Source organism: Protopterus annectens, chromosome 2.part1, assembly GCF_019279795.1.
Source record: "Protopterus annectens isolate FY-2018-M chromosome 2.part1, PAN1.0, whole genome shotgun sequence".
NCBI classification, from domain to species: Eukaryota; Metazoa; Chordata; order Ceratodontiformes; family Protopteridae; genus Protopterus; species Protopterus annectens.
Window position 1 is genome coordinate 1491928963 of NC_056729.1, and position 12711 is coordinate 1491941673.

Below are 12711 nucleotides of genomic sequence, written 5' to 3' on the forward strand. Positions count from 1 at the left end.
ACTCATACATCAGCTGCTTTGTAAACGAGAGGAAGACTGAAACTTAAATGGCCATCATTTAGTGAATTCAGTTCTCACCATAGCTGTCAACCTCTTAGTACAAAACACCTGGACAAACCCAGTAATGAGGAATACAGCCCTCAAACATATTCAGTGAATTCAGTTCTTGCCATAGCTGTCAACCTTAGCACAAAAACCTGGATGAAGCCAATAATGGGGAATACAGTCCCAAAAATAGGGACAAATTTAAAATATTCATCTTATAAACTTAGAAAATTGCTAAAAAAAGGTTGTGCTACTATGTATTCTGAAGAACATGAAGTTGGAAATTCAAATGCCGCTCAATTTTACTGCGGACAGAACAAAAACAATTTTCAGCAGAGGCGAGGGATTAAAACTGCAGACACGTCTTTGTAAAATGGCAGGGCACCAGAGCAAATCCACACAAACACAGGGAGGAGTTGCAGACTCCACACAGAAGCCACCCCAACCAAGAATCAAACCAGAAAACCTATAGCTGTGAGGCAACAATACTACCACTGCACCATCAATTATGCAAGGAATTAAACATTCAGAAACCTGAAGTCTGAAATTCAAATGCCTGTCAATTTTACTGCGGACAGAACAAAAACAATTTTCAGCAGAGATGCAGGGATTAATACTGCAGACACGTCTTTGTAAAATGGCAGGGCACCAGAGCAAATCCACACAAATACAGGGAGGAGATGCAGACAGAAGCCACCCCAACCAAGAATCAAACCAGAAAATCTATAGCTGTGAGGCAACAATACTATCACTGCACCATCAATTATGCAAGGAATTAAACATTCAGAAACCTGAAGTCTGAAATTCAAATGCCTGTCAATTTTACTGCGGACAGAACAAAAACAATTTTCAGCAGAGGCAGGGATTAAAACTGCAGACACATCTTTGTAAAATGGCAGGGCACCAGAGCAAATCCACACAAACACAGGCAGGAGATGCAGACTCACACAGAAGCCACCCCAACCAAGAATCAAACCAGAAAACCTATAGCTATGAGGCAACAATACTACCACCGCCATCAGTTATGCAAGGAATTAAACATTCAGAAACCTGAAGTCTGAAATTCAAATGCCTGTCAATTTTACTGCGGACAGAACACAAACAATTTTCAGCAGAGACGAGGGATTAATACTGCAGACACGTCTTTGTAAAATGGCAGGGCACCAGAGCAAATCCACACAAATACAGGAGGAGATGCAGACAGAAGCCACCCCAACCAAGAATCAAACCAGAAAACCTATAGCTGTGAGGCAACAATACTATCACTGCACCATCAATTATGCAAGGAATTAAACATTCAGAAACCTGAAGTCTGAAATTCAAATGCCTGTCAATTTTACTGCGGACAGAACAAAAACAATTTTCAGCAGAGACGAGGATTAAAACTGCAGACACGTCTTTGTAAAATGGCAGGGCACCAGAGCAAATCCACACAAATACAGGGAGGAGATGCAGACAGAAGCCACCCCAACCAAGAATCAAACCAGAAAAACTATAGCTGTGAGGCAACAATACTATCACTGCACCATCAATTATGCAAGGAATTAAACATTCAGAAACCTGAAGTCTGAAATTCAAATGCCTGTCAATTTTACTGCGGACAGAACAAAAACAATTTTCATCAGAGATGCAGGGATTAAAACTGCAGACACGTCTTTGTAAAATGGCAGGGCACCAGAGCAAATCCACACAAATACAGGGAGGAGATGCAGACAGAAGCCACCCCAACCAAGAATCAAACCAGAAAACCTATAGCTGTGAGGCAACAATACTATCACTGCACCATAAATTATGCAAGGAATTAAACATTCAGAAACCTGAAGTCTGAAATTCAAATGCCTGTCAATTTTACTGCGGACAGAACAAAAACAATTTTCAGCAGAGACGCAGGGATTAAAACTGCAGACACATCTTTGTAAAATGGCAGGGCACCAGAGCAAATCCACACAAACACAGGCAGGAGATGCACACTCCACACAGAAGCTACCCCAACCAAGAATCAAACCAGAAAACCTATAGCTGTGAGGCAACAATACTACCAATGCACCATCAAATATGCAAGCAATTAGACATTCAGAAACCCTTAAGTCTGAAATTCAAATGCCTGTCAATTTTATTTAACATTTTTTAATCAGGACAGTCTGACTTGGAACAAATAAACAATTTTCAGCAGAGGCCCAGGAAGAAATAATGCAGACATGTCTTTGTAACATGGGAGGACACAAAAGCAAATCCACACAAACACAGAGAGAAGATACAGACCCCACAAAGAAGGAACCCCAGCCAAGAATCAAACCCAAGAACCTGCAGTTGTGAGGCAACAATGCTACTACTACACCATCAAATATCAAGCATTGCAACATTTACAAACCACAGATATTATGAGGAACAGATCAGATCGAATATGAGGCAAAAATCTGCAATTTTTTTACAAATGGTGGTGGGTAGGGAACTCAAGTCTTTAATACCTGCATACAGGGTACAGGGTTCAAGCCTGAGGTATTCCCTACCACACCACCATAAGCACCTGGGGCATTTACACACACACACACACACGTAAAGCATAAGCACCATACACAAACTCCAGTAAAGCATAAGCACCATACACAAACTCCAGTAAAGCATAAGCACCATACACAAACTCCAGTAAAGCATAAGCACCATACACACACAAATAAACATTGTAAAATAAAGGTAAAAAAGCACCATACACTTACCTGAATATATCCAGCTAACGTACATCCTTCCCGCGCAATACTCAAAGACCCACGAGATCCTAATGCTCCCTTCCTGCACAATACTCAAAGACCCACGAGATCCTAATGCTCCTTCCCGAGTCCTGCTGCTGCTCTTGCAGTCTGGACGTGACCCATAATCCTGGTGAGTCTGTGCACTTTAAAAGTGCACAGACGTCTCCTTGTGTCCCCCTATGGGGACTGCCGGACTGCCTTGAGCATGCGCATAGACTGACAGTAGTCGGGACTACTGCGCATGTGCGAATTTCAAAAAATATATTTTTTTTATTTTTCTTTCTATTTTTTATTTTGAGGGGGCTGCAGTCCGGCAGCCCGATGCCACGAGCCGCCCCTGGATACTAGGGTGTAGAACTTACAAAATATGGTTTTCACTGGTTGTTTTCAAGTTTGCCTGCAGGCCCTCATTGTTTCGTGTGTTTAATATAGTCTGGGTTGCAAATGATACAATATAATCTAAAAAAGTAACCGTTTACTTTGTCTAATGTTCAATGGCTTTGTGTTCACTTTAATAACAGTATTGCTTAGTGTTGCTTGGTGACACATACCACAATTGTCCAGCTACTTTTAGACCACTTCTGCCATGAGATTTTTTATGTTACTACTCCTATGTATGCTGCTATGAATGTTAGGGAATAGCTATGTATACAAAATGGACATTAAGATCAGCGTACAAATGTAATGAGAACTCTTAGTGTACAGCAACCAGATGTTCTCTGTAATTTCTAAGGCTGCCTGCTAGTGTTTGTTTGGCTCACCTCACAGTCTTTTCTCCTTCCTTATCCACTCCTAGCTCTATCCATTCACTGTGTGCTGTAAATACTGAACTCATTCCTTCTAAACGATCGAATTCCCACCAAGTCATAGAAGGAACTCTACCCTACTCCAGTTATAAAGTATGTATTGATGTAGTTAAACCCAACAGTCAGTTACATTTTCTAGGAGAGCATGCTACCAGGAACACCAGCCACCTGATCCCCCTGTCTAGTGTACTGTAATCTTGCACTGTTAGAGGCTTCTCAGGGATACCCCTCTCTCCATACTAGACATTGCTAGGACCCATTCCACTGACTAGTATTATACCCAATAAGCTTTTCTACTCTGTTTAGCTATTGTATCCCCCTAAAAAGATTTAACTTTGAACTTACTGCTTACAATCTGGGTCTTTGTTGATAAGTGTTTATTTTTAGCTACTCTTGGCATTATACCTGATTACAAGCTCACCTCCTGCATTCCTTTTTAAACTGGATGATAGTTTTTCTCTTGATACATCATGCTGTAAATCATGATAGCCCACTCCGTTCCCCTACACTATCCTCATTCCCATCCACCCCTCTATATCAATTACATTTATTCTTAACATAGAGACTTCTCTTCTAGCGGCCCACCAATCCACTTTTCTAGACCTTTAATTAACAATCTACAAAAATAATACTTAATTTTCCTTTTTGGGCTACTCTCACTTACTTTGTTTTAAATATCTTCCACCCAAGCCCCTCCCAGGTATTCATAATAGGTTCATAGGTGTTTACTAGGCTAATGACCACAAAGACCTTTTTAAGCCTAGCCATGCATCCCAAATCTCCAACAGGTTCTAATACCCTTGATAAGTGTAAACATGGGCCTGGGAGCTGAACCATTTACAGGTTACCTGTTTGCATCAGTGACATAGGTGCCAAACCAGGGATGAATTTCGGTTTTCCCATCCAGTTGTCCAAGTTGAGCTTGAATTGGGTTAGGGAGGAACTCTGCTTCACATGGATGGGGAGTCTGTTCCATAGATGGGGTAGTCTCTGAGATACATACCTATCTCTCCAGCAGGTCCTATTTATATCACAGGCAAGCTTTAAGTATTTAGAAGGGTAATTCTGGTGCTGTTTGTTTTGTGGATATGCAGGAGGTCCATCAGAGTGGGGTCTGACAGTGCCCTGTATGCAAGGCATGATCTCTCCTCAAACGCCTGTAGGAGACAGAATACAGGGATAGGGCCTTGAGGCAGTCTGCATAGGACATTTTACTTATGCCCTGTGTTCTTTTAGTGAGGAACCTCTGTGGATGTTCCAGTTGTTGGATATGCCTGGTTAGGTACATACCAAAGGGGGCATTGTACTCAATGAGTGGTCTGATGAATGCCGAAAACAGTGGAACAATGACTTCCTTGAACCTAGATCCCATACCTTTGTTTATAAGTTGCACAACATAGAATGATTTCCTCACCACTGTAGACACGTGATGGTCAAAGGCTAGATTGCTATCTATGTGTGTCCATGTAACCAAGTAAAGCACTTTCACCTACTTAACTATCCCTCCCAACTATAACAAATGCTGTCCCTGAATATTCTAAGATACCATAATGCCAATACATTATGCTCTACTGCTTATACTTCTCTCAAGTGCCGCACAACTCACATCATACCATTTTCAGCTACCCTCATCCCAAATCTACAGTAAACGTACATGTACCAATTCCCTCAAAAGCCAAATAGCTCACCTAAAAATTTCACCAGCTAGCCTTAACATTACTTTAGTTGACCAATTACATCACAAAATACCTCCACTCAAACCCCCCCCCAACAAATTTATCATATAAGTATCACAAATATGCCTTCAACCTCATTAATCTCCGAATAAACATGGCCAACAAACTCATAATTTGTGGTGACATTCATCCCAACCCAGGTCCCATACTCACCTCATTATCCCTCCATCAAAAACAAAATATATTTAACATCCCCCGCAGAAATAGTGATCTGCTGTTTCTAAACTTAAATATCAGGAATATTGTAAGTAAAGTTCACGAACTACATGCTTTGTCCTCACTATAGTCCCCTGATATAGGCATCTTAACTGAAACTTGGTTGAACCCCCATATTACAGACAATGAAATTACCCCCTCCCAGGTTACAGCATAATATGTGTAGATAGAAAGGCTAAAAGGGGTGGTGGCCTAGCCATCCTAACCAAAAACAACTTCAATCTACAACTGCTAGATGTTAAAATACCAACATCTAATGCTGCTGAAATACTGGCAATCAGGCTACAAATTAACTCTAACAAGTATATATAGCTATTATAGCAATATATATTCCACCAGGCAATAATGTGTTATTAATCAAGAAATACTCCAGAGCATCTGAGATGACATTAATTGCAAAACACTCATTATGGGTGACTTTAACTCTGACTGGGCAACCTATAACTCACAAAACCCCAGTAGCCATATAAGTCTTTATGGCTTTACTCAAATCATCCAAAGCCCTACCAGAATTGATAAAAAACTCAAACAAACACTCTATCCTGGACTGGTTTCTAACAAACAAACCTTCCTACTATCAAAAGTTAAAATAACATAAGATTATAAGCTCTAGACTTGTAGACTTGTAATTATTTCATAGTTTATTGGGAGAGATTAAGTTCACCATTGTTATTATGCAGGTCTCTGTGCTATCATTGTCTGTCTATTTTTGTTACTTAATCTATCTAATTGGGGAGCTTTTCTCCCTGGGTCTCCACTGAAAATGGACCTGGTCCAGTTGGATTATCCCGGTTAACAAATGTAAAATAAAATAAAATAAAATAAATAAATAAATACATAAATAAATTAAACTCGGACTGTCTACCAGATAGTCTCAGTGACCACTTACCTACTTATTTGTTTAGACAAAATATTAACCCTACGAAACATACTATCTACTGTCAAATCAGAAATAAGAAACATTTTAACCCACAAGAACTAATAAACATACTGAAAAAATATAACTGGATTCCACTCATTACTTTGCCCTTAGATACTGCTGTACAACTATTCAATAGCAATTTCCTTAATATACTCAATACCATGGCTCCACCTAGAACAGTTCGAACTAACTATACACCTTGGTTATCTAAGGAAACAACAACCCTCCTAAAACTTAGAGACAAGACATGGGCCGTATGGCAGACTAACAAAATTCAACCCAACCGTCTAGCATATCAACAAATTAGAAACAAGGCCAAACTCAAAGTCAGACTAGATAAACAGACATAGTACACCAATATTCAATATAAATATCAATGTAACCCTCAGAAATTTTAGTCCAGAATGAAACATATACTCTATCCCAGACAAACCACTACTCCTTCTCCCAGTATAACAAATAGTTCAGAGACCATGACTGAAAGTTTTAATAAATTCTTTACTGAATGGATTCTATCTGTAACCAGAAATAATCAGTGCTCACAACAGATCCTCAGCAATCCACCCAATGTTAATAACATTAATTGTGCTCAGCGCAGTGGTGCAGTGGTAGCATTGTTGCCTCACAGCAAGAGGTTCTCTGGTTTGAGTCTCGGCTGGGGTTCCTTCTGTCTGGAGTCTGCATGTCCTCCCTGCATTCATGTGGGTTTCCTCCGAGTGCCCCGGTTTCCTCCCATGTTACAAAGACATGTGTCTGGAGTGTTTCTCCCTGGGCCTCTGCTGAAAATTGGCTTTGTTCCAAGTCGGACTATCTCGGTTAACAAAAGTTAAATAAATAAATTAAATAAATAAACAATATTTTCTCATTCCAACCTGTTCCTACCAAAACCATAGAAAAAACTTATAAGAAAACTTAAGCCGACAACTATTGCTGCTGATAACCTGCCAAATGAATTTCTAAAAATAGCAACAAATGGAATAGCCTACACAATATCAATTCTGATTAACAGATGTATTACAGAACAATATGTCCCCTTAATCTGGAAAATCTCACACATAATTCCCTTGTGGAAAGGTGGTCAGTCCACTGAACTCTCAAACTACAGGCCTATTTCCATCCTATCCACACTGTCAAAACTACTAGAGAGATGTATTCACTCTCAACTCCTCCACTAACTTACAAACAATAAACTGCTTGCCAATTCCCAACGTGGTTTCAGACCTTTTCATAGTACCACCACTGTACTCTTTAGCTTCACCAATATCATTAACCAATGCAAAACTGAAGGAAAGACGGTCTCATCAGTACTTCTTGACATATCCAAAGCCTTTGATACCATCTCCCATAGCAAGTTATTAATCACTCTCTCCAACCTTAACCTTATCACTTCCTCTCTCTTCTGGTTACAAAGCTATCTAACAGACCACCAACAGGCAGTAAGATGGTTACAAAACCACTCCTGTCTACACCCAGTCACACTAGGAGTTTCACAAGGCTCTATTCTTCGACCTCTCCTGTTCAGCATATTTACTAATGATCTTAGTACTGTCTGTCCACCAGCATCACCTATCCAATATGCTGATGATTCCACTCTTATATGTGCAGTGCCCACTACCCAACAACTGCAAGACCTAAGACAAAAATCCTTTACTCAAATAGAATCTTGGTTGGCTAAATCACAACTCATTCTTAATGCCAATAAAACCAAACTCACAATCTTCTATCCCACCAGATCTCCAGACCCCCAACCCTCATTCTACATCTCTGCTGCAGACAATACAATAATAACCCAGACACACAAATGAAACTATTAAGAGTTCAAATTCATAGTAAACTGAGATTTGATCTACACATATCTCAAACAGTTAAGAAACCATATAAAAAGATGGGTACCCTATACAAAAACAAAAAGTTCTAACAGACAGCTCTAGACTAGTCATAGCCAGAACCCATCTCTTATCAACTCTCTTCTATGCTTCTCCCATCTTTACCAACTTGAAAAAGACAGACCTAGACAAACTAGAAATCAAATATAATAAAATAGCAAACTTCGCTGCAGACTCTTCACACAGAACTCATCACTGCCTCACCGTAAGAAAACTATCATAGTTAGAATTCCCACATCTCCTGTCTTACACCCAGTTAACCATGGCTCACAAGCTACTCAATTACCCAGATAAAACCCCTGCTCTCCTAAATACAATTTATCCCTATTCCAACAATCATACATTTCGATCAACAAATAAATCTCTATTACAAGTTACCAAGTGCACCAGTAGTGCTGGAGACTTTCTATATTGAAGCTATGTTGCCAAAATCTGGAACACGCTACCTCAGTCCATTAGATCCACTAGCAACTTATTACAATGCAAAAACCTTCGCAAACATGATTTATCTGACTCTTGGCTTTGCTTGTGTGGCACACCAGGAAAATAAAATATAGCTATTGTATCCCCCTTCCTCTAAGTAACTGTCTTGCATTTCTCTCTGTAAATCTTTATCCTTCTTCTGCCTATCTCTCTCTAACCAAAAATAATCCATAACTTATCTAGTTCCCCTCTTCTTCATATTACTCATTCTGACTATCACTTCCTTCCTCCCATCTATCCACCTGGCATCTTTTTACTAAACTAGACAACTCTAATTCTAAATTACTATTTTGTCTGTAAAAGTCTTGTAATTTGATAGCCTTCACAAATGTATATGTATAAATACATGTATAAGTAGGTATAATCTATGTATAGCTATATGCTCCTCTAATCTCCTCCATAAAGAACTAGCAAACCTTTCACCAGACCATACTTTATTCAAGTTATCTAAATGATGTGATGTCTGTCAATGTTTTTCATTTACATGTTTTTGATCATTATATATAGTGTCCTCTTTTTATGAAATGGTGCAGTTTCTGTTCTCGTTACTATGTACCTTCTATATGATTGTACTATGTTGGAGCTTTAGTTGTTTGTTTTATGCAGGAGCTTTTCTCCCCAGGCCTCTGCTGAAAATGGGCACTGCCCATTCGGACTTTTCTGGTAAACAAATGTAAAATAAATAAATAAAATAAATAAATAAATAAATAAATGCACACACACCCTGCAAAGCTAAAACAATGGCTATTTAACATGAATGAATTATAAACAGTATCGATCATTTTCATTCACGGACAACTCTTGTACCGAGCAACTAAAGCCAACTTTGAGTGTATATACTACAGATACCAAAATGAAACAGAAAAAATATTATATAAATACACATACAAATAGAGTGCTGGTTGAAGTCTGTGGTTTGTGTTTTTACTAAGGATATTCATTTTGTTTTTTCCACTGACCCAACCAGTGAGATGGCTGAGGATGCTAATGCCATTACTGAACTTGATTACACTCCCAAGAATATTATCAATGATTCCAGGCTGAGTTCCAACATGTTTTTAAGCTTTCTACACCACTTGGACAATCCATTGTTGGACAACAACTTTGAGGTTGGTAATGAAGGCTCTGGTACTGTTGTTGATATAGTGCTGTTGAAAACAGAGATATGTGCCATAGAGAATAATATTTTTAAACCAAAGAAACAGCGATATCAAACCTTCCACTTGGAAGTATGTTTGAAAGAGAAAATTGTGCCTTGTGGACTCAGAGTACTAGTAATGTCTATGCAAGGCAGTAGTCTACCGAACCTGTTAGCTGAATGGGAACATGTTAATTTAGAATGCAGCTATAAGTACATGCAGCTGTTGATCAAGTATGCTACACAAGACATTGACTCATTAACTGCTGAAATTAAAAAAACAGTACAATGACTTGCTTTCATGCTTTGATAACAGTGTGGTCGAGAAGCATTTAACAGAAGTTATGGCTTCAATGACAGTGTATGAACAGAGACTGTGTAAGATCATAATCAAAAAGCTTATTAGAGATCAAGCTGATTTTGCAGCAGCTAATGTATTTACATGGCCGTGTTTTACTGGGAATATGGCTAACAATGCTGCTAACAATGTTAATTCTTTTAATCCTGATGACCATTCTAGTAATTCGGTCATTATCAATGACAATGAAGGTTCACTGTTTCAAATTACTGCCGAGAGCCATTCTAGCAATCTCATTGGCTCTCATGATTCACATCATGAAGCAATTGCCACCTCTCAGACTGCCAACAATGGGGAAGTGCCGGTGTTAGAGCTGGGTGCGAGAAAGACCTTTTAGGTCAAAGCACAAGTACATTGCCCAGATGAACAGGAAATTGTTACCCACCCATCCATTGGAACAGTTCTAGTGAATAATGAAGAGAATGCGAAGACTGCTGTTTCTTTTTCGTCATGCCAGCTACCCTTTCCACTCCCGGTAAAAGAACAAAGAGTGAGCTATCAGCAGAGATCACGGCTGTGCAGTCGGAGACGACTGAAGAGGAAAATAGAAGGGGAAGCAAGTGATACACCAACTTTAAAGAAACTTTGGGGCAAACAACAGAGGGTTTAATTTGGAATCTCTCTTCTCATGTTTTATCTGATGATGAGATTTCCATACTGTTGAAAGGTTTGTCTTTTATACCTACACAGAAACAAGACTTTACTGAAGTAATATTAGATTTTAAAATGTTTATTAGGAATTTGCTGTTAAAGTTGAATTTCAAGGACAATGAAGGTTACAACAGGAACATGTGTGGCTTTAGGAAACCTAGCACTTATTTACCTAATACTAATTCTTTGGTGACCACCTTTGAGAAATTATGTTTAGATGATTTTTATAACTTATATATGCCTCCAACAATGATAATACTGCCAATGTGAAGGGTATGAGGTATAATCTAACTAAGAATGAATATATGGCATTAAGAAATTTACAGAATAATAGAAGTATAGTTATTCGACCAGCAGACAAAGGCATTGTACTATTTGATTCAGAAATATATATTAATGATATGATTGAATTATTATCTGATAGTTATTTTTATTTGAAAATATTGTACAGACGAGTTGAATCAATGACAGCTAATGTGCATAATGCTGTTAGAAATCTGTTTCATACTGGTTTAATTGATAATAATTTATGTTATTATTTGACTGTGTTGAATCCGTTAATACCTATCATTCAAGGCCTGCCCAAGGTACATAAGGATTTGCTACACCCCCCGTTACATCCAATAGTTGCTGGGAGAAACTGGTGCACTGAACCAGCCTCTATATACATTGAAAAGAAACTCAGACCCATTTTAAATAATATTTTGCATGTGTTAAGAGTCACCCAACAATTCTTGAGTGACTTATTTTTATACACTGGGAAACTATCCACTACTAAAGGTTTATTATTAGTAACGATGGATATTACATCACTTTTCACCGTAATTCACTATGACGATGGTTTATTGAAAATGAGACACTTCCTACAAAGGTACACTGACTTCTCTGATGGAGAGATAGAGCTACTCACTATTCTTTTGGAATGTGTGTTACAGAATAACTTGTTTGTATTCAATGATTGTATCTATTGGCAGAAGCATGGCGTAGCTATGGGCACGTCTTGTGCCAATAGCTACATCAATGCTGTCCTAGTAGAATGGGAAAATGAATATATTTTTAATGGACCATTCAGTCTACAAGTGGCATTCTATCGACGTTTTGTGAATGATATTTTTTTGCTCTGGGAAGGCTCTGAAGAGTCTTACAATGATTTTAAAGATTATATTAATAACACCACTTCTTATTTAAGGTTTTCTTTTACGATCTCTAAATATTCAGTAGGTTTTTTGGATGTGAGTGTTGTATTAGACTTGGAAGGTAATATAACTACAAAATTATATAAGAAGCCTTGCTACTGTAATCATTTTTTACATAGAAGTAGCATGCAACCTACCCATGTGTTCAAACGCGTAGTTAATAGCTAAATGTTTAGGGCATCAAGACTTAGTGTCCAAGATATAGAATTTGTACAACAAACCCAACAATTAGAGACAACATTTGTTGCTAGAGGTTATGCCAAGAATTACATTTGTGAAAGTAAAAGTAGTTACAGACTTAAGGAATAGTAGAGCTAAACTGTATTATGGTAGGAAGTATATTAGGAATACTGGTATATCTGAAAATACCCGAGATAACAAACTAAGGTTATGTCTATATTACTCCAGTGATGTCAAATGCTATAAAGATATCATAGAGTAACACTGGAACGTTTTGACCACTGATGATACGATTAGGAATATTATAGATGATAGACCTAAGTTTGTTTATAGAAATATGAAAT